Source organism: Acipenser ruthenus, chromosome 3 (genome assembly GCF_902713425.1).
Source record: "Acipenser ruthenus chromosome 3, fAciRut3.2 maternal haplotype, whole genome shotgun sequence".
Taxonomy (NCBI): domain Eukaryota; kingdom Metazoa; phylum Chordata; class Actinopteri; order Acipenseriformes; family Acipenseridae; genus Acipenser; species Acipenser ruthenus.
The window spans coordinates 42,015,819-42,038,398 of NC_081191.1; the positions used below are offsets into that span (position 1 = coordinate 42,015,819).

The window sequence follows — 22,580 nt, forward strand, 5'->3', positions numbered from 1 at the left end:
AACCAGTTCCCTTGCAAAGTGAGGGTGTGAGAAGAGGCTGTTGGAGAAAATCCAAACCTAGCAGCGCTCTGGAAGACGCCAACTACTAGACAGATCTGTACCCTCCCCCCACCGGTCCTGCTCCCACTACTACTGTACCTATCTGTCTCACCTGTCCTGCTATGACTGTCTCTCACATCCCTGTAATTCTGTCCTCTCACTCCCGTCCTCTGTCCTCTCTCTGCCGCTGCTCCCCTAACCCTTCTAACCTCATCCCTCTGCCTCTCCCCTCCTCCCACTCTCTCCCCTCCCGCACTCTCTCTGGTGCCCTCTGGAACTGTCAATCTTCTGCTAACAAAGCTGATTTCATCTCTGCCTTTGCTTCCCACCTCTCTCTCCATTTCCTTGCTCTCACTGAAACGTGGCTCCCTCCTGATAACACTGTAACTCCTGCTGCCCTGTCCTCTCTCTACATCCTGTCCTATACTCTGTGTCTCACTGGACAGGGAGATGGGACTGGTCTTCTCCTCTCTCCCTCCTTACTCTTTTCTGTCCCCTCTGACCTCTCCTCACTCTCTCACACCTTTGAATTTCACGCTGCCAACTAACCTCTCCCTGTCAACTCCTGCTAATTGTACTGTGCCGTCCCCCTGGACCTCTCACTCACTTTCTCGATGAACTCGACTGTCTCCTCTCCTCCCTCCCCTCTCTGTCTACCCAACTGTCCTGTTGGGTGATTTCAATATCCATCTCTCCAACCCCACCTCTCCTTCACTCCTTCAACTTCTCTCTCTCTCCATCCCTTCCTACCCACAAAGCTGGCCGTCAACTAGACCTCATCTTCTCCAGGGCCTGCTGCACCTCCACTCTCTCTGTCACCCCTCTGGACCTCTCTGATTACTATTTCATCTCTTTTTCTCTGTCTCTCCCCTCTCTCTCTACTCCACCTACCCCCACTGTCACCTCCCGCCGTAACCTCCGCTCTCTCTCCCCCTCTGTCCTTGCCTCCACCCCTCTCTCTCACCTCCCTCCTATTGATTCCTTCTCCCAACTCTATAGACTCTGCTACCTCCACCCTCTTCTCCTCCCTCACCTCCTCCCTCGACTGCCTCTGTCCCCTCACCTCCCGACCTGCCCGCCCCGCCCCTCCCCTCCCCAACCCTGGCTCTCCTCTGTGCTCCGCTCAGCAAGAACCAAACTGCGCTCTGCTGAAAAGAAATGGAAGAGAACCAAACTCCCTGCTGCTCTAGACCGCTATAGCTCCCTCCACTCCTCCTTCTCCTCTACTCTCTCCTCTGCTAAACGCTCCTAATTTCCAATCTATTATCGAATCCTCCAACCCCCGGAAACTATTCTCTACCTTCTCCTCCCTCCTCTACTCCTCTGACGACTTTGCCTTTCTTCTCTAAAATCTCTGATATCTGACCTCTCCTCTCTCCTCCTGGACCACAAACCCATCACGTGCGCACTGGACCACCCCCCCCCCCACTCACTTCTTTCAAGCTGCTGCTCTTGCTCTACTCCCCTTCATCTCCTCCCTTCTCAACACCTCTCTCCTCTCTGGCCTCTTTCCCTTTGCCTTTCACCCACCTCCTCAAAAAACCCCACCTCCCTCCCACCAATCTGGTTTCCGCTCTGCTCACTCCGCTGAAACTGCTCTCCTGTCTGTCACTAATTCGCTAAACTCTGCCCTTTATGCCTCTCTCTCCTCTGTCCTAATTCTCCTCGATCTCTCTGCTGCCTTTGACAATCTGCTGACCTGGGAATCTCCGGCACTGCTCTGGCCTGGTTCTCCTTCTACCTCTCTGACTGCACCTACCAGTTAACCTGGCGTGGCTCAACCTCCACACCTCACCCTCTCTCAACAGGAGTCCCCCAAGGATCAGTCTTTGGTCCTCTCCTGTTCTCTCTCTACACCCGCTCCCTGGGCCCCATCATTGCATCCTATGGTTTCTCATACCATTTCTATGCTGATGATGCTCAGATCTTCCTCTCCTTCCCCCCTTCTGATCCCACCATCCCCTCCTGTATCTCTACCTGTCTGTCTGCTCCTGGATGTACTCGTATCACCTCAAACTCAACCTCTCTAAATCTGACCTCCTTTTCTTCCCCTCCTCATCTTCTCCCTCCTCTGATCTCTCTATCTCCATTCCTCTGGAACCTACCATGCTCTTTCCCTCCTCCTCAGCCAAGAATCTCGGAGTAACCCTGGACCCCTGCCTCTCCTACTCCCAGCACATCTCCACTCTAGCACGCACCTGCCGTTTCTTCCTGAAGAACATGCAAAGACTCCAACCCTTCCTCACCAACTACTCCTCATCCAGGCCCTGGTATTCTCCTGCCTCGACTACTGCAACTCCCTCCTGGCTGGCCTCCATGCGTCCACCACCTGTCCACTCCAGCTCATCCAGAACTCCACTGTCTCCTGGTGTTCTCTCTGCCTCGCTTCTCCCACGCTACTACACTGCTCCGCTCACTCCACTGGCTCCCGATCACCGCTCGCATCCAGTTCAAGACTCTTGTACTCGCCTACTGATGTCTTGACCAGACTGCACCCAGTTACCGCCAGACCCTCATCTCTCCCCCACCAACCTCTCTGCTCTGCCTGCACTAGAGAGCCCGCTGCCTCCAGAGCCCGCTCCTTCTCCACCCTCGCTCCGCAATGGTGGAACGACCTTCCTACGGATGTCAAGACTGCCCAGTCCCTGACCACCTTCCGACGCCTCCTCAAGACACACCTCTTCAGACAACACCTGTAAAACTCAACTCTTCCCTTCTGGACAATATAGCACTCTGCACTTCAACTTGCACTTATCTGCTTCCTAGTTTACTGTATTTAATCCTGCACTGTGGTATTTTGTATTTCACCTGCACTCGTATCTAACCCTGAGGTAACTATCAACACTGTTACCTGCTTTTGAACTGCCCTGATATGAAATCATACTGTGTTTTGAAATTGCTCTTATTAGGACCAAAGTCATTGTATTTTGTATCTAGATCTTAATTGCACTGTAATTCTTGATATGTATTTTAACTGTTAGTCACCCTGGGTAAGGGTGTCTGCTAAGAAATAAATAATAATAATAACAATAATAATAATATGTGTAATTGATGCCAGTGTGTGAAACTGTACTCTGTCAATAATGAATGAATAAATGAATAAACAAATAAATAAATAAATAAATAAATAAATAAATAAATAAATAAATATGGACAGCTAATGAGACAATGTGCTTCCTAAGGGACAAAATATTCCACAAGTAAATTTCTAACTCTCCTGCCACAGTTTTCAATTAAGCAAATACCAGCAAGACTCGGGCTATGCTATGTGGCTGTTGTAACTGGCCTCACTAACTATGTAAGTGTTGTCTGGTTAACTGCAACAGAAGGCGGCACTGACGCGTAACAGGTGAAATAATTTAAATAGATCAGCTTCAACCATCTTTATTAGGGTTCTGTACTGTACTTGGAAAACTCATTAGATGGTCAAAGCTATCCTGAAGCTTGCAATGCACAAACAATTCTCAGAATCTCTCCAGTCGGGAAACCGTTAAACCAGACAATTACAAGAGATGTTCAGTTCAAAAAGCGCCTTTCATAAACAACATGAGCACCTAAATTCCTTAAATAAAGAGAGTAGTAGTGTTAGCAATATGTTTCTATATCCCTCGGCAGGGTTCTCATTAGTATGCCAGTGTAGCATGTGAAGGTTCCTGAGCAAATTGAATAGAACCTCATAACAAGGGGTGTAATGACTCATTGTGTACAATGAGTTGTGATACTCTCTTTACACGATGCACTGTACAGTAATAGAGAGGTGTATCTTTTATGATAGCAGACTGGAATTTTCTATAGTAGTCATTTTCCAATTAGAAATAGACTAAATATCTTAATTGAGATGTGGGTCTTTCCCTGGATTAGTACAATTACATTTACTATAGGTAGGTTGCTGGGAGTGTACTTTTTCATGCATTTCTATGTAAGTAACAATTGTTAGGTTTATCAGCCATAGAGTATTCAAACCAGCTACCCCTACAAATAAACCCCCTATAAAGAAGAAGAACAAAAGTCTGTGTTTAGCTTCACCGAACACATGGATTCCTGTTTGAAATCCCCACTATAAACTTTGACACCGATTACTGAGTGTATTCAAACCCCAAGAGGGTCTGTACTGTAGCTTAATTCATTAATTAGAGAATCGCATAAACCTGACACTGGTAATTTAACAGAATTTATTGCCCATGAGCGCTCACAGACACACACGGCTATTATACTGTACATGGCCAGACGGCTGGAAAATGGCAGATGGAAATGCCAGCTAAAACTGAAACAGTGGTGTTGGTGGCTTTGAAACCACCCGTTCCATTTACAAAAACACGGGCCTTTCAGATCAATGACAATGTTTCTACCTGAATAAATATATAAATCACGTACAGTAAAATAAATTAACCAAAATCTTTTCCTGTGTACAGGGGAAGAACAAAAGGCCCACTTCTTTGTAAAAAAAAAAAACTACCCACTGGTTATAATTCCTGAGTGCATGGTTTGTTTTTTGTGATTTATACAGTAAGTTAATACAATGTGTGGGATGTCTCTAATTATAAAAGAGACCTCCTACACACACTGTATTAACTTCTGGAATAGAAATAAAAATGTAATGTTTTAACATAACATTCACCTTTAACATAATGTACACTTGTTTACCAATGAAAGGCCTGATACTCAAATTGTTATTTTGCTTGGATTGTTAAAGCAAAGACTGCTTTTAGAAAGAGAATTCTTGGAAAGCTAACCCACATGAGTTTCTTTGAAAAGCTTCTTGGAAAGTTATAGTAGCTATTTATAGGTAGACACAATGTTAGTGGGTAAGGAGGACTGAAGATAATAAAACAGGCAGTAAGAAACACAAGCATCCAAAGAAAACAACCTAAAGCACTTTAATTAATCCAATGTGTATTAAGCAGGTTCACAGAGGACATTTACTGCAGACAATTAACTTCCATTTCAGATTACAGCACAACTTAGCATTAAACTTGTAATCAGAGACATGCCCTCCAATTCATTAGGCATGACTCCCCGCTTTCAGTTCAAGCACACACCATCAGAAGAGAAGAAGAAACCAAAAGTTAGTACAGTAGAGGAGTATGCTGAATGCTGTGAACACGTACACAAAGCCATCAGTCGTCAATAAAGCACAATAAACAGAGCCTGCCATATTACGAACAACAAAAGCAACACGTTCAACTTGTTTAATTAACTAAATAGCAAGTGTGTGCTTTAAATCACTCTAGAGATTCAAGATGAAAAGCCGATGCAGCTTTAAAATTATGAAGGCAGAGTGATGGAGGCAGGCCTGAGGTGTCTTTGAACAGACAGTCCTGAGAGCGCTCTGTTAATATTAAAACAGCCCGTCCAACAAGGTCATATGATTGGGTGAGGTCCTCGATCCAATGCCTCTCCTTATCCTTTAAGTGTTCAACTGGGGACCGGTTGAGAGATCAAAATCTTGTGTTACCGAAGTTTATAAATAGGGCTTGATTTTTTTATTTTTTGTTTGCTTAGTTCGGGAGTGATTTATTTATTTCTTTTGTTATTATTATTTGGCAGAATCGGTTATTAAAAATAAACACCACTCAAAACACATCCATTTTCAGTTTCTATAATAAATTGCATGTACGCTTCACTAATACAAACACAAACGTTAACTTACTGTGCTGAAGTGAGGATGTCCAAATATAGAATTCCAGCAATGCAAATTTCATTTTCCGCCCATGTATCCATCACACTACAGACTAGTCATGTTTGTTTTTTTCAGCCCACCCCCAGCATATGATTACAGTGCACTGTAGTAATTAATCTCAGTCAACATAATAAATTCTTTACATTTTTTTTCCTAAGATTAAACATTCATCATGGTACTCTGATTAAGGTTTGATATTTATGGAGCTATACTATTCAAAATAATAATAATAATAACAGCAGTCGTTGTACGCAAGAAAAACTTGAATATGCATGAGTAGAATCATAACTGTACAGCACTTTTATATTTACAATAACTTTTTTGGTTCATCACTGAATAAAACCTTAACCCCATAAAAATGAACTTGCGACACCATGTTGCTGGTTTTTTTACAACCAGGTTTGTGGTCGTTAAGCCCGCTGCTAATCAAATGATGCATTGACTTTCCTAGCGTATTACGTAGGTCCACAACATTGATGACTGGTCAATAGCATATCTTTGCACACTTCTTGCATTCTGAAAGCCGCTTTCCTTATGCAGAAAGTAGTGAATGGCATTATTTAAAGTATTGCCAAAATACAGGTTTAGTCGGTTTTAAAAAAATTAAAAAATAATCTTCTAAATAGGTCTTCGGGGTAAAAACCAAAAACTTTGAGCACTATTTATAAGTAACTGCATATCCATGAATAAAATCAAATATAACTATAATGCATCTATTTAGTGCCTGGTCAATAAAGCAGTTGTTTTCACAGTATAGCTTACCAGCTTGCGTTGGGCTGCAGAAGTCATTTTAAACCTCATGCTTGAGAAAGTAAAAAGAAATACCCTTTTTGACTGCTGCTTCATTTATGTTTAAAAATACTGTAGTTTTACATGAAACAAATTATTTGACTATGCAGGGCAGATTTTTTGGTTACTGTTACTTTGAATACATCCATTATAAAAAGATGCACACAGCTGCAGCTAAGTCTGCAAGATTCATTCAATTCCTTATTCATTTACTGGTAAGAGAGGAGGAAGTTGAGGAAATGTGAATTTCAACTCCAAGAGCACACCATCCCCTTGCCTCAAGTTTAAAATGGCTTCGAGGGATTTTGAAAACTCTTGCCACTTAAAATGCTAAAGTGCACCAATGCAATCTCAAGTTGTTAAAGCAGGGAAGGTATATGTTCTGCGACTGGCAGTGAAACTGTCATTTCAATCTGAAGACACCTCTTCCACAGTGCAGCTTTCCTGTTTCCACATTGCTCAGCTGACAAGAGAGCTCACTGGGAACCAGTGCTCTTCTGGAAACCCAAACCACTCCCACACACAGGTTACAGTATTCTGGCAGGAATTACAATTTCAGGATCAACAGTTGTGCACTACTGGGCAACCTTAAAGTCTGGTGCTTTCAGTTTGGTCTACTTCCAAGGTTGCTGTGGCCGATTACTGTGTATGAGGTTTCCCCGTCAACCATAGAGAGACTGGAAGCCTTGATTAGTTTCACATTGCCTATTCGGGGTAGCACTCTATGGTAAAGGAAAACTGTAGCTGAAAATGACACTGATGGAATCGTGTGACGTGTGTGTAAGGGAGGTAGCACCCGTAGTGAGAACTGAGACAAAGTGAGCAGAAGAGGACGTGAGGAAGATGCAAAGGCTGCCCTTAGTAGTTACTGAAGTGTAAAAGCAGGAGGAGAAAATGAGGTGTATCAAGGCAGTGTCCCAGGGTAAGCAGGGACAATGGATGAGATGAGAGCAGGGTGGGACCAATCACTTTGTATGCTGGTGGCCGTGAATTTTTATGGTGGCCAACATTTTCAAACGGGGACAATATGAGGAGACATGTATATGTTGCTGTGACAGACAGAGAAGGAATCTAAGCTGCAAATCTCCCTCCCCACCAGAAAGGGCTCTGTGTAAGGGGGGTAGTATGCTTTCCCATAAATGGGCTGTATCGACCATAGGTGTCAACCGGAAGTCAGCCGTCTTGGTGAGGGCACGCAGCTGCAAGTCTACTAAACAATTCCATTGTGATCAGCTGCAGGGCACACAGCGATTGGATAAACCGTGGCGCCGGGCTGATCACAGGGAGGAGTTTGGTAGTACAAAGGGGAACACAGTTACGCGAGTACGGCTCCTTATGGTGGAAGTAATCACAAGCCGTAGCGCTTTTTTGTTGTTTTGTATTTGTGGGTTTACAGAGGAGGATTAGGAGTCTTTTGCATGCTTTGTTTTCATGTAATGGGTGTTTGTTTTTTATTATCTTTAAATTGTGGGAGGGGAACTATATACAATCGATGTGCCAGGGAACTAACTCCATAGAATTCCAGGGAACTACATATATTCAATTCCAGGGAACTATATACAATAAATGCCAGGGAGCTATATACATGCCAGGGAGCTATATACAATACATGCCAGGGAGCTATATACAATACATGCCAGGGAACTATATACAATACATGCCAGGGAGCTATTTTCTGTGTGCATTAAATGCCAGTGAGTGAAGTATATATATAAAATGCCAGGAAATAGAACTATATTAATCAAATGGCAGGGAAGACAACTATATAAAAAGGGAAGTGAACACATTTCTTTATTTTCCAGTTACTAGCTAAAATACTAACACTCTGTTAGCTCCTTCTCATCTTCAGTTACATTCTCATTTTCATGGAGTTGGCCAGATGTAGATTTTCCAAATCAAAATGCCAGTAGATTTCACTGTTGCTTCAGTTTCTGTGAGATTTTATTTAGGGCAAGTAAGAGATATTTCGAGAAAAAGATTATTATTTGTTTTAATTTTCCGTGCCTTCTAAGCTGATCAACCGAGCAAGTCAGTGAAACTTAATGGCCTATAGCGCTGCAGCGCTCCTGTAATACTAATCATTTTTTAAAAGCTGTGCAGTTATTTTAACTGCTAGAGATTGGAGAATGCAGGCAAATGTTGGCCAGTGCCTTATTTCCCGACCCAAGATTAGTAAAACTACCCTTCAACCTGACATTGTCCTGTGGTCATTTTCAGCACTCATTGTCTGCTGGTGGAGCTATCAGTGCCATGGGAGGATTTCATGGATGAGGCGCACAAGAGGAAGAAATTCCGGTATGCTGAGTTAGCTGCTGAGGTTGAAGAGCAGGGGTGGAGAGTCCAGGTTTATCCAGTGGAGGTGGGTTGCTGGGGATTCAGCACACACTCCATGACCCGAATTCTCAGAGATACTAGATTCAGTGGACAGGAGTGGAGGTATAGCAGCTGGCTCTGGTGGAGGAGGAAAGAGGTTGATTTGGGACCTCAAAAAGAGAGGTGATGGAGGAAGTTAGAATCAATTAAATGGAATGGATAGCTAATGGAAGCAATGGAGGAAGTTAACATCAAGGAAAAGGAATGGTAAGTCAATTGGCCTGGGTTGGGTAGGATATGGAGGGGATTGGTGTTGTTATGCCAGCATCACTGTTGAGCCTTTCTGAGGTGTTTCGGGCTAGTCGACGAACCAAAGATGGGAGGTGCCCATCTGATGACACCTGCCAAGTGCCTCACCCAGCCCATTCCAGACGGTTGCCATGCTGAGGCGCTTGGGAGTCCACAGTTTGGTTGATCTCTGAAGCCAACTTCGCCAGCGTTGTGTGTACTGATGCGCCAGGGAGGCAACAAAACTGTCTGATACCTGGAGCCAGCATTACACTTCAGCCATCAACACCGGGCCAATAGGAAATTAATGTTACCTGGCGGAAGAAAAGCACTGATGGCTCAAATATTACAGCAAAGTTACATCTTGGTTGGTCCCCATCACCACCACCACTATCTAATTTTAATCTTGCAGAAAGCCAAGTCCAATATTAGCATGAAGTAAATAAGCTACTCTCATGTAATAAAAATCTGCTTTCGCAGACTCCAAGCCCCTCTGTATGACGTTCGGGTTCCAAGGTAAGCATGCCACTCAACACTTCCCACTTAATCACACATCAAAATTTCCTGGAATATCAAAATAAAATGTTTGCTCTGATGAACATGTTGCCATCTGTCTGTTCTTAACTACAATTTAAATGTGCTCAAACCAGATAACCTGCAGTACAGTTGGGAAAGCCATTGATGTCTTGTGGCTCTGCACCACACACCAGCACATTATTTTACTCCAGGGACTGGGGAATTATAGTAACCATCACATGCTAAACATACCAATAACCCTCCCAGCCTGGCACTAGGAACTATTAAGAACAAGTATGTCGGTGACAAAGTATATCCCCCTGGCTGGAAATACTAAAGTAGCCATCAGTATCACCATGACCATATTCATTTCATGTAAAGAAAGTGTGATACATGTATACAGACAGTCTACCAGATAAACCCAGATTCTGAAAATCTCAATAACATTTTTCTACATAACGTCCTTATCAAGTTTCGTCATGGATAAGCAGTTCTCAACATACCTACAAATCTGACAGATAGGTCACCTCCATATCCTCTAGATTTTTTTTTACTGAAATTAACTTATGCTAAAGAATGTACCATGGCAAGTTCCATCATAATTAGAAAAGAGGGAAACTCTAGATATACTGTACAGTTTCTTGCATTCCTAAACTATACATTGCTATAGCAGTGCTTCCCATCTAGTGACAAAGTAAAGGAATATGTTTCTGACCAAATTAATTTAGTAGCTCATGAAGTCAGAATTTAGCTGTAATGTTTATGAAATGGCTATGGGTTTAGTTCTGTAGTAGTTTAAACTGGGCAACCACTACACCAGAGCTCCTGCACTTAGTTTCCTTCACACAGGTTTCTGTAAAACTCCCACAGCATCACACAGAACCAACAGCAGCTCCTGAGGCCACAGTCTGCATCTAGAGCAGGGGTGCACAACATACGACCCGCGGGCCAGGCACGGCCCACTGACTGCTTTAATATGGTCCGTAAGGACTTTTATATTATAAATGAAAAACGACCCGCGCCTTTAAGAAAATACACACTGTCAAAAAAATAAAAATCAGAAGTTCACGTCAGCCACCGCTCACTGGAAACAAGTAGCGTTCGAAAGAGAAAACCCACACGTGACTCACACCCAGTCTACTAACAGTGTGTGAGTGGTAGATGCCTCAAAATGCCTTGTATCATGTTAGCCAATATAATTACAGTATAACTTGACAGACAGAGGTGAGTAAAGATTAAAAGTGCTTGGAATATACACAAGCCCAGCCCATTTGGGTGGGATTCTGTCATGTTAGCCAATAGTAATACAGTACAGTACACCTTGGAAAGCATGACGTAAGGTTCGGAAACAGGCGCCAGCTAGATGCTAAACAGAACACAGCAATTCACGTTTATGGTTGTTGCACTGCGATTATTTTAGGTCAAATATTTTTATACTTTCACAAAATTACGATAGGCTGCCTCCATAGTGTCTGAAAACATGTCTCTGACAAAGCCATGTACAAGTAAAAAAAAGAAAAATTGATCTTGAACACAGAAAATTTAGAGTGGACAGAAAAATATTTTTTTGCTGAATCCAAACCTGTGCGTCACAGTTGCCAAAGAATAAAATATACGGCGCCATTATGAGACAAAACATCCCAAATACAAAGAATTGCTCAAAATACAACTACTGGGGCAGCAAGGTGTTTTTGAACGGAAAAAGAAGGAATCTGAAGCTGCTACTAGGTTTCAATGTCATGCAGCGAATTGCAAAATTATTATTATTATTATTATTTGTTTATTTAGCAGACGCCTTTATCCAAGGCGACTTACAGAGACTAGGGTGTGTGAACTATGCATCAGCTGCAGAGTCACTTACAATTACGTCTCACCCGAAAGACGGAGCACAAGGAGGTTAAGTGACTTGCTAGGAGTCACACGAGTCAGTGGCTGAGGTGGGATTTGAACTGGGGACCTCCTGGTTACAAGCCCTTTTCTTTAACCACTGGACCACACAGCCTCCAAAATTATCACGTCCCTTTACCGATGGGGAATTTGTAAAAGACTGCCTGATGCAAATATGTGATGCTGTTTTTTTGTATTCAGCCAATGAAGGACTTGTAGTCCGAAACGTCCTGATAATTGATTTGTAATCAATTATTCAACCTTAATAAGTACCTGAAATATCCTTTTCTTTTTTCTTTTTTCTTATATATATATATAGCAGTGTGGAGTAGTGGTTAGGGCTCTGGACTCTTGACCGGAGGGTTGTGGGTTCAGTCCCAGGTAGGGGACACTGCTGCTGTACCCTTGAGCAAGGTGCTTTACCTAGATTGCTCCAGTAAAAAGCCAACTGTATAAATGGGTAATTGTATGTAAAAATAATGTGTAAATAAATAAAATAATGTAATTGTATTTAAAAATAATGTGATATTTTATAACAATTATAAGTCACCTTGGATAAGGGTGTCTGCTGAGAAATTATTGGCACCCTTGATAAAGATGAGCAAAAAAGGCTATATTTTATGCTCAAATATTCTTTTATTCTAATACAATTGCTCAGAGAAAAAGTTTTTTATTAACAATTAATAAAAAATTCTCAAAAAGATAGGTGTCAGAATTATTGGCACCCCTAAAGATTCTTATAAATAAAATAAAAAAAAATTAAATCTGCATTAACATTCTACTTCTTTAAGTTCATCTCAGTCTTAAGGAACTGTATTGTGGCCTTCCATGGCTTCCTGTTTCAGTGGGGTATAAAAATGAGGTAACACGCATGTGAAATCCATTTGTCATCCATCACCATGGGGAAAGGCAAAGAACTCACAAATGAAAAGAGACAAATGGTTGTTGACCTTCATAAATCAGGCAATGGGTACAAAACAATAGCTAAAAAACTAAATATACCACTTACCACTATTAGGGCAATAATTAAGAAGTGCAAAACCACTGGAACAGTGGTAAACTTGCCTGGTAGAGGACGCAAGTGTATCTTGCCCCCATGCCCAGTGAGGCAGATGGTTCGGGAGGCAAAGGGAAATCCAAGGGCCACAGTTGGAGAATTACAGAACTTAGTTGCATCTTGGGGTCACCAAGTCTCCAAATCTACAATTAGACACCACCTCCATGCCAATAGGCTATTTGGAAGGGTTGCCAGAAAAAAAAGCCTTTATTGAGAGCAACCAACAAACGTAAGCGCCTGGAGTTTGCTAAACTGCATTGGCACTTCGATTGAAACCGGGTGCTATGGTCAGATGAGACGAAAATAGAGCTCTTTGGCCACGCACACCAGCGGTGGGTTTGGCGTCGAAAGAAGGATGCGTGTGCAGAAAAGATCCTCATACCTACTGTAAAATATGGTGGTGGATCTTTGATGTTATGGGGCTGTTTTGCTTCCACTGGTCCTGGGACCCTTGTTAAGGTCAACGGCATCATGAACTCTACCCAGTACCAGGACATTTTAGCCAAAAACCTCGTGGCCTCTGTCAGGAGGCTGAAACTTGGCCGCAAGTGGATCTTCCAGCAAGACAATGACCCCAAGAACACATCAAAATCCACAAAGAAATGGTTAATTGACCACAAAATCAACATTTTGCAATGGCCATCTCAGTCTCCGGACTTGAACCCCATTGAAAACCTGTGGTTTCAATTGAAGAGGGCAGTCCATAAGCGCAGACCGAAGGATACCAAGGATCTGGAAAGATTCTGTATGGAGGAATGGTCTAAGATCCCTCCCAATGTGTTCTCCAATCTCATTAAACATTATAGAAAAAGACTCAGTGCCATTAACCTTGCAAGGGGAGGGTGCACAAAGTACTGAAAACAAGGGTGCCAATAATTGTGACACTTCATTTTTTTTGGAAATAAATTTATAATGTGAGAAATGTATAATTTTGGTTGATTCCATTGAATCATTAATGAAGTCAAATATATTCCACATGTTGGAAAATTACAATATAGCTCAGTACTGGTATTATTTATTTTATACAGTCTTTTTTGCTCATCTTTATCAAGGGTGCCAATAATTTTGGTGGTGACTGTGTATGTATGTATATATATATATATATATATATATATATATATATATATATATATATATATATATATATATATATATATAAACAGTGCCTTGCAAAAGTATTCAGACCCCTGACCAATTCTCTCATATTACTGAATTACAAATGGTACATTGAAATTTCGTTCTGTTTGATATTTTATTTTAAAACACTGAAACTCGATATCAATTATTGTAACGTGACATTGGTTTTATCAAGTAAAGTAAAAAACTGAAATATCTTGCTTGCATAAGTATTCAACCCCTGTGCTGTGGAAGCTCCCAGTTTACACCGATGAAAGAAATTGCCCTAACGAGGACACAATTACCTTACCATTGGCCTCCACCTGTGAACCATTTAAGTTGCTGTCACATTTTCTGGATAAAAACCCCACTGTTGAAGGATCATTGGTCAGGCTGTGAATCTGAAGGAAAATGAAGACCAAAGAGCATTCTACAGAAGTTAGAGATAAAGTAATACAAATGCATAGATTAGGGAAAGGGTACAAAATAATATCCAAGTGTTTGGATATCCCAGTGAGCACAGTTGGACCAGTAATCAGGAAGTGGAAGCTGCATCACACCACCCAGGCACTGCCAAGAAAAGGCCGTCCCTCAAGACTCAACGCTCAAACAAGAAGGAGACTTGTGAGAGAAGCCACAGAGAGGCCAACAATCACTTTTAAGGAGCTACAGAGTTCAGTGGCTGGGAGTGGAGTAATGGTGCACCAGTCAACCATATCAAGAGCTCTGCATAACACTGGCCTGTATGGGAGGGTGGCAAGAAAGAAGCCGTTACTCAAAAAGTACCATCTGAAAGCACGTCTGGAGTTTGCCAGGAAGCATGAGAGTGACCCAGCTGCAATGTGGGAAAAGGTTTTGTGGTCAGATGAGACCTAGATAGAGCTTTTTGGCCAAAACTCAAAGCGCTATGTGTGGCGCAAACCTAACACTGCCCATGCCTCAAGACACACCATCCCTACAGTGAAGTATGGTGGTGGCAGCATCATGCTGTGGGGATGCTTCTCATCAGCAGGGACTGGGCATCTTGTTAAAATTGAAGGAAGAATGGATGGAGCAAAATACAGGGAAATACTGCAAGAGAACCTGCTTCAGTCCGCTAAAAAACTGAAGCTTGGGAGGAAATTCACCTTTCAGCAGGACAATTATCCCAAGCACAAGGCCAAAGCAACATCGGAGTGGCTCAAGAACAAAAAGGTGAATGTCCTACAGTGGCCCAGTCAAAGTCCTGATCTCAATCCCATTGAGAATCTGTGGCACTATTTGAAAATTGCGGTCCACAAGCGTCGTCCAACCAACCTGAACAACCTGGAGCAAATCTGCCAAGAAGAATGGGCCAAAATCACTTCTCAAAGCTGTTACTGCAACGAAAGGTGGCTCTGCCAAATATTAATGTGTGGAGGTTGAATACTTATGCAAGCAAGATATTTCAGCTTTTTATTTTTCTTAAAAATATTTCCCAACATAAAACCAATGTCACCTTACAATAATTGATTTTGAGTTTCAGTGTTTTAAAATAAAATATCAAACAGAACGGAATTTCAGTGTACCATTTGTAATTCAGTAATATGAGAGAATTGGTCAGGGGTCTGAATACTTTTGCAAGGCACTGGCATTGCGTTTTACAATGTGCATTTTGGCTCTTGGCCAGTTGTCTTTTTTGTGATCTGGCCCTCACAAAAATAAAGTTGTGCACCCCCGCTCTAGTCACCATTCTGCTGGAAAAATAACTGGCACTGGTTATTCAGTGAGCACAGATTGCTGAGGCTTTAATCTGTGTGCGCACACACATGGTCTGCTGCATCTCAGGTGCATTTGACATGCAGATTAAAGAAGAAAGATTTAGCAACAGGTTCTCCATGGCAACAACCTCTATTAGCAGGACTCCTGGTGGATGAAGGCTTGTTTTCATGCAGAGACTGTTTATGAGATAATGGCATGTAGTCCAGTCAGCTACTGAACTAAAACATTTTCCTGCTTTGTACTACAGTAGATGTGCCCCTTACTTGTATTCTTCATTTCTTTATATCCAGTAAGTGTGATATGAAGGTTTGTTCTAAAAATGCAGGATTTCAGAAAGTGTGCAAATGGTAACCAGTGTGAAAGATAAAACAATGCATCATTTCCCCTACAATCTACAATTTGGCTGAACAACAAAATTATTCTGCTGTTCCTGAAGACTACCAAAAACAATCTTATGACAAACAGGAAACTGTAGGAGAGCCAGTTTATGCATTGACATAACCACGCATCATTTAAAAAGGTCTAACATATCATACCACATAAAAGGAGATTTACCTTTTTTATATAAATATAACTAACCCACCATATGTAATGTAGCATTTTACCTAGCATGCTATATTCTACAGATTGTGACAGGCTGGTGAATGTTGGAAAACACCATATATGGGGTTTGGGTTTTATTTATTTTTTCTTACTTTTATTTACTAAATGTTTAACAATGAAACACCCCTAGTCAAACACACACACACACACACACACACACACACACAACAGTCTAAGAAGAGACTACTGGTCTGTGTTTATTCTGGCTACTATCTGGAATGCACATTAACCCCCGCCCCCCCCTACACTCCATTGATAACCAGTCCTGAATCACTTCCTGCCAACTGGCCCAGCACACTTCCAGTGCCTCATACAGTGTTCCAACTCAGCCTGACTGTGTCTTTGGACAATGCTGATGTTTAAGCAGGCACAGTGGGGGCCGCTAGATCTTAAAACCGGGTTTAAAAAAATGATATCAAATTGAGCTGCCGCAGCAACAACAGATGACTTACAAGTGGGTGGTATTCTGACAAATTAACTACAGTTGACATCACACAGGCTCTTGATTTGTGAGGTCGGGAATCCCCAAACACAGCACATTCATCATTATTTGAAACAGCAGGGGCAAAAGCAGTTCTGCTTGGATGTCATGAGTGCAGGTAATAAATTCCTCCTGCTGCTGCATTGCTTAAAATGCAAGGCTTGCTTTGATCAAAACAATACACTAGAAAAACATTGCAAGCAGATAGAAACACACACTGTTTACTTATTTTGAATATTGTTTCAGCTTTAAATGTCTCTTGCTGGCACATCTACTAAATAAAATAAAAACATACTATAAAATGCTGCTGGATGATAGATCTAACAATGTTTCAAAAGCAAGCTTGTTAAAAGTTGGGAAAGCAAATTAGTGTTTTCCCGTGCACTGAACCCCATAGCGTAGCAATGTGTTCTTAAGCCTGTGCAAGGCCAATATGCTTCTCAACCTCCGACTTGGGAGTCTTTTGAGAAGCCAATTGTGCTGGAATACAGCACACAGATAATAAGTAAGAAATGGAATATCAAGAAAATGTAAGCAATAACCCTGTAACAGTAATATGGAACAAACATTTATGTGGCTAGAAATATGATGCCAAAAAATGTGTTTATTTCACTTAGGGATAAGCCACAGTTGGATTTTATTACAATATTTTACAGCATTAGGGAATCCCTTGGATTGCCTCAAAGGTCTGTCTGTGGTTATTCTAGGCTTACCCTATAAATATACAAATTCAGTAGTGATTTTTTATTTTGACAGGCTCATCAGATCAATCCCTTAGTTCTGTTGTGAAACTGAAAATGTAAAAGATTTCTAGATGAAAGTAGACTATTTTAGGCACCTCTTTATTAAAAGGAAAAATAAATCAAATGCTATGTAAACATAAATCTCCGGGGTTAGTTCATACTTCAGTAGTGAAGGACAGAAAAGAAGCAGCAGATGACAGTTCCCTTTTCCTATGCGATCAAAAAGTGCTGAAGGGCTGGTAGCAGAAAGACTCACATAATTTAAGGAATTAAAGGTTCTTAAATCAAAAGGAAAGAACTGTTTATGATTTAACATATTTATTAAAGTAACTTGGGAATAACTTGACGTCTCAGGCAAGTGGTGATTGATCACACTGCTTTTAATTCACAAAGGCTTGACAAAAAACAGTACTACTGTAAGCACTGCTTGTGATGATTAGATAAGCAGAACGGATAGCAGGCAACCGGCAAAAGGAGAATTCGGTTTCTAAAGAACATTAACCACCGACATTAACCAGCAGCTTCTAACGTCATTTGAATAGCTTTTTTTTTTTTTTCTTTTTTTTTTTTTACAATTCTCTTATTATTTTATGGTGTTTGTAATAATTCTGGTTGCTGTTTCTCCCGTATTGAGTTATTTTCATTTTTAACTTTTCTCTAACTCAAGTCCAATGATAATAACCCCACATCCATTTTAATTAACAGTTAGATTTTTTGGGACTTTTTATTTATTTATTTAGTTTTATGTTTTAAAGGCAAATCGATCATGAAGGCATTTAGACTTACTAGGTGTTGTGGTTCTGCTCTAAAGATTTAGAATGTGAATCTGGTTTAGGGAGTTGGGACTGCCTTACAACCAACTAATCCTCACCATTTTTTTATACATCCTGCCCTATTGTTTTCCATATCTTGCAAACTACATTTTATTAAAGATGTCTACGTACTTGTGCAGCAGAAATGGGCTGAGAGCTGGAAGAGTGTTCCTTTATAACCCCAGGGCTGAGTCACTTCATGCAAACATTCTACCTGGAAAAGAAAAAAAAAAAAAACAGTCAATGCAACACCAACAATTAACAACTTCTGACCTAAATAATGTTGTACCACTATCTCCCAACCATTTTTACACAGTTTTCTGCCGTAAACCCAGCAACAATCATCAAATAAAATAAAATCGCAAAGATGTCTTGGTGGTACTGGCTTTACCTGCACTAGCAACAGATGATTTCCCCAAACCGAAACCGAGATTATCATAAAATTCCATACCGAATGATACTGACAAAAGATAGCGACAGCTTTGTACAATGAAAAAGCGCTGGCAATCTCAGCACTAAGTCGGCGACATTTTCGGGAACTCATTGCGCACTTTTTTAAAAAGTAGACAGTTTTTATTAATAATTTGAATACGTAGTCTGGGTGTTCAGGTGTCTAGAGCTGTTTTCTTTTCAGGTTTGTTGATGAAAGATGCTGGTGCTACTAGCACTGCAGGCATACGCAAACACTCAGCCTGCATCCTTTAACTTAAACCTTTGTTAAAAAAAAATGCATCCCAAGATGTGTAAAGCTGAAAGTCTCTGAGTTCTTTAAAAAAAAAAGTTGTTCTGTCTGTCATGCCAGTTAAATTACTCTGTATAGACCAATTTAGACCATGACCATGGAGGGAACTAATAAAAAAAACATAAATCATGATGCTAAACTGACTGAAACAGCCAAACACAAAAGTACTGAAAAGAAAAGAAAATGTTAGCTGAGGTCCCGAACCGTTGTGAAACGGAAGTAAGCAGTGAACTGGATGAAGGTGCAAAACAAGCGAAAGGGATGATTGACAATAATTTGGGGAAGACCATGGGCATTTCCTAGGATCAACAAAAGAAACAGGGCAGGTAGGCATGCTCTGCCTTTGTTTGTCAGGGAAGCTGGGACCGTTACAGTTTTCAAGTCAAGACTAAAAACGCACTTTTATAAAAAGGCTTTAATATATATTCCCTTTCTGTCTATTATTATGTTCTTAGCAATGAAGTGCCACCGACTCATAAACATTGAGAGATTAGCCAGAGATTTACCCAAAAAATAACTAAATAAATGCATTTCTGGCTTAAAATTGAAAAGAACATAATACTAGACAAAACAGCATTTGTTTCTGTTTTATAATGCAGCGTTAGTCAAACTCCATTATTTTTTTTAATTTCACAGGTTGCTGATTTAGTTAAGAAAACCATATTCGTTACAGAATCCCTTTCCAAGATATAAATAGATAAATATCAAGATAAAACTGTGATAATATTGTGTCACCGACTCTGGTAACTATGGCAGCATTCACCAGAATCTTGCTTTACACTCCCCACCCCCCAAAAAAAAAAATTAAAATAAGTTGTTATTTCTGGCTTTAAATTAAACTTCCAGCAGCACTTTCTAACCGATTTGCCTGCGGCAGCACCACCCCTTTCTCTGATATTACCAGTTCACCCCATTTCAGTATCCTGGTTGCAGCTACGTCTCTGTGTAAATGTGTTCTCTTTACACTTCTTGACCATCGTACAATACTAACAGTTGCATAAAGGTTCCTAGAAAAGAAAGTCACGTAGTAAGCAAAGGGAAGAGAGTAAAAACTGCAAAACTTGTTTCTTGTACTGCTTTAACACATAAATCAAAAGAGCATGAACAGTACATTTAATACAAAAGTTATAGCAGATCAATTGAAATGCCAAAAGAAACAAGCATTCAGTGCAGTCTCCATCAGATTTTTTTAAGTGCATTACAGTTTAAGTTAAGTTGTAAACAAATCTGTTCATTCTTACATTTAAAGTAATTGGCACAAAGTTGTGAGGAATTATACTGTACAGTCTGAAGCTAGCTGATCTTATTCTGTATAGATTTCAGAATGCCAATGTTGCATATAAAATACAATACACAGCATCAATATACAGTATGCAAAAGTTCAAACTAATCAATGAAAATAAATAAATAAATAAAACACTCAGATGAAAACGTAACAATGAAGTGCATCTAATAAAAACACTTTACCAATGTTATAAAATATGCACACCATGGACCACTTGACAATGTACATTACTATCGTACTAAAGAAATGCTACTTGTTATAACAGAAATACGAGATAAACGTACCTGTAAAATATGCAGAAATACGGTAAGTATTACGGTAATGCTGTAAGTATTTCTGCATTGTGTTCCTTTATAAAAAGTATAACAGAAGAGTTGCTCTCTCTACACATGGAAGCTCACTATTGAGCAACCGCACAACACCCACTTTTTTAAAGTTTATTTTACAAAGATTTAACAACTCCTGGGCAAATTAGATTGTTTCCAAGCATTCCTAAAACAGATAACTAATTATTAATCATATTTTTGCAATATTTGTGCATTTTAATGGGGCTGCAATAGCTAGTTGATGAAGGGGTATTCGATTTGCAAAATCAGTAGAAGCCCAGTTGGCTTTGCTTTTGAATACATTTATAAAGCTGTGCCACAGAGCTGTGTTGCACTCCCTATCTCCTGCTCCACTATCTCTATTCCACTGTTGTCCTCTTACAATTCAGCACAACCCTGTGTTGTTTAAACTAATACAATTTACTGTTAGTAAAGTAATACAAAGTTTGTACCCTGACCATCTATTAATCCTCAGCTCCTGTAAGTATAAACTGATTCTCGGGGGGGAATTATTTATTTATTTTTTAAATGTGTGCCCTCTATGAGCTGCGCTGTCCCTTTTAATGTTTGCTGTGTCCTAAACTCTGAACGCATGTCACAAATTCAAATACATCTGCTACGGGGCAACGCTCTATTTACCAAGAAACTGATATGCCATGCAAAGTTGTTGTTCAGCTTTTCTGATAAAGGACGTTTATTATACGTAGACACAATATTTTCTAATTAATGTCTGAATCGGCCACCTCTGCTATGGATTGCTGCTGCGTTCCTGCCCAGTGTGGGTCAATTTCTCTCAGATGGTCAAGCTGCTTTCCTATCCAGTGTGGGTCAATTTCTCTCAGATGGTCAAGCTGCAACCAGAACAATTGACCTAAAGCACAGTAATTAAGCTCCAGAAAGAATCAGTGTCATAGTGTTCTGATCATCGCTATCTCAAATATTCCAACATAGATACTGTACAACAACAAAACCAGCAAAGAACCAAAAGACCTTCATGACATCAAAAAGACCAGGGGCTGCTCACGTGAAAAGATATTTGATTTTAAAGCTGAGGTTATTCATTGTCGGGACCTATAAATAATTAAGTATATTTATAAGTCCTGGGACCCATTTCATAAAAGCAATTAGCACTGAATTGCAGTCGCAGGTACCTCGCAGATCATAATTCTTGGTTTCATAAAACTTTCGCAGGGCTGTGACATTGCCGATTTTGAGTGAAACTTGCAACAGCAACCGCAAGTACCAATTTTCATCGCAAATCCTGTTTTAGGACATACCATGCCGCTCCTGCGACTAGCTGGCCACTCATTATTAACCGGGAAGTCCATACTGGATTTACTGGATTTACTGTGCACACTGAACTAACTTTGAGTTTCAATAGTAAAGAAAAAAAAAATGTATTTATATACTGTATATCTACCTGGCGAAGACACATTGTGTCGAAACGCGTCATGGTTTTTATTGGTTTTGGGGCCTGTCATTAACAACATGGTTTGGTAAACTTAACCAGAAGGTCTGGTTTCTTCCTGCTGTGCTATTAACTGTCAGGATCAGCGTTCCCTCTTAGCTTTTTAGATACTGAGAAACTTGCCGTTTTGACTGAGAAAGGATAAATTATCGGTGAGAAACCGTCTGCCATGCCATATATATTATTTTTGTTGCATTATACAAATTTTGAAACAACATTCCAACACAAGTATCTCAACAATTTTACAATTGCTTTAAATTTAAACAAGTCATTTATTGTGCCCCTGCCTCTGATTCTGAATCATCCTTAGATTATATATATATAATAAATATAGTATTTTTATGAAGTGCATCTTTACCATTATGAAGCCTGTCTGACATCTTATCATAAATGCAGCCCTGTCAGTAGACTGCATGCTTAACTGGTGGCCTGCATATAATTGCTTTATAGTACTGTATAAAACACTGGCGTCTGCACTGCCTTCAATTGTAACCTTTAGGGCTACTGATGTTTTTTCCCCACTTTTTATCAACGTATTAATAATTAAACATGACATTTGAACATAAATATAATGTTGATAGTTAAAATAAGTAAATTAATAAATATTACCACAATTATTTATTTTTATTAAAGCCAAGAGTTTTTTTTTTTAATAAGACTCTTGTAATTGTAATAGTAAGTAACGTACCTGAAGA

At 40.4% G+C, this 22,580-nt stretch overlaps 1 protein-coding gene across 3 annotated transcripts in view; it reads right to left on the reverse strand.

Annotated features, from left to right (window-relative positions):
* The window catches only part of LOC117435229 (polypeptide N-acetylgalactosaminyltransferase 1), a 259,339-nt gene that overhangs the window by 186,144 nt on the left and 50,615 nt on the right, over positions 1 to 22,580 (reverse strand). For 2 of the 3 annotated variants that reach the window (XM_059012946.1, XM_059012947.1), the window contains one exon: positions 18,197 to 18,278. The exons of the other annotated variant lie outside the window; for it this stretch is intronic. The gene's annotated coding sequence lies outside the window, so the exon portion shown is untranslated. The remainder of the gene's footprint in view (positions 1 to 18,196; positions 18,279 to 22,580) is intronic. 3 annotated transcript variants of the gene reach the window in all.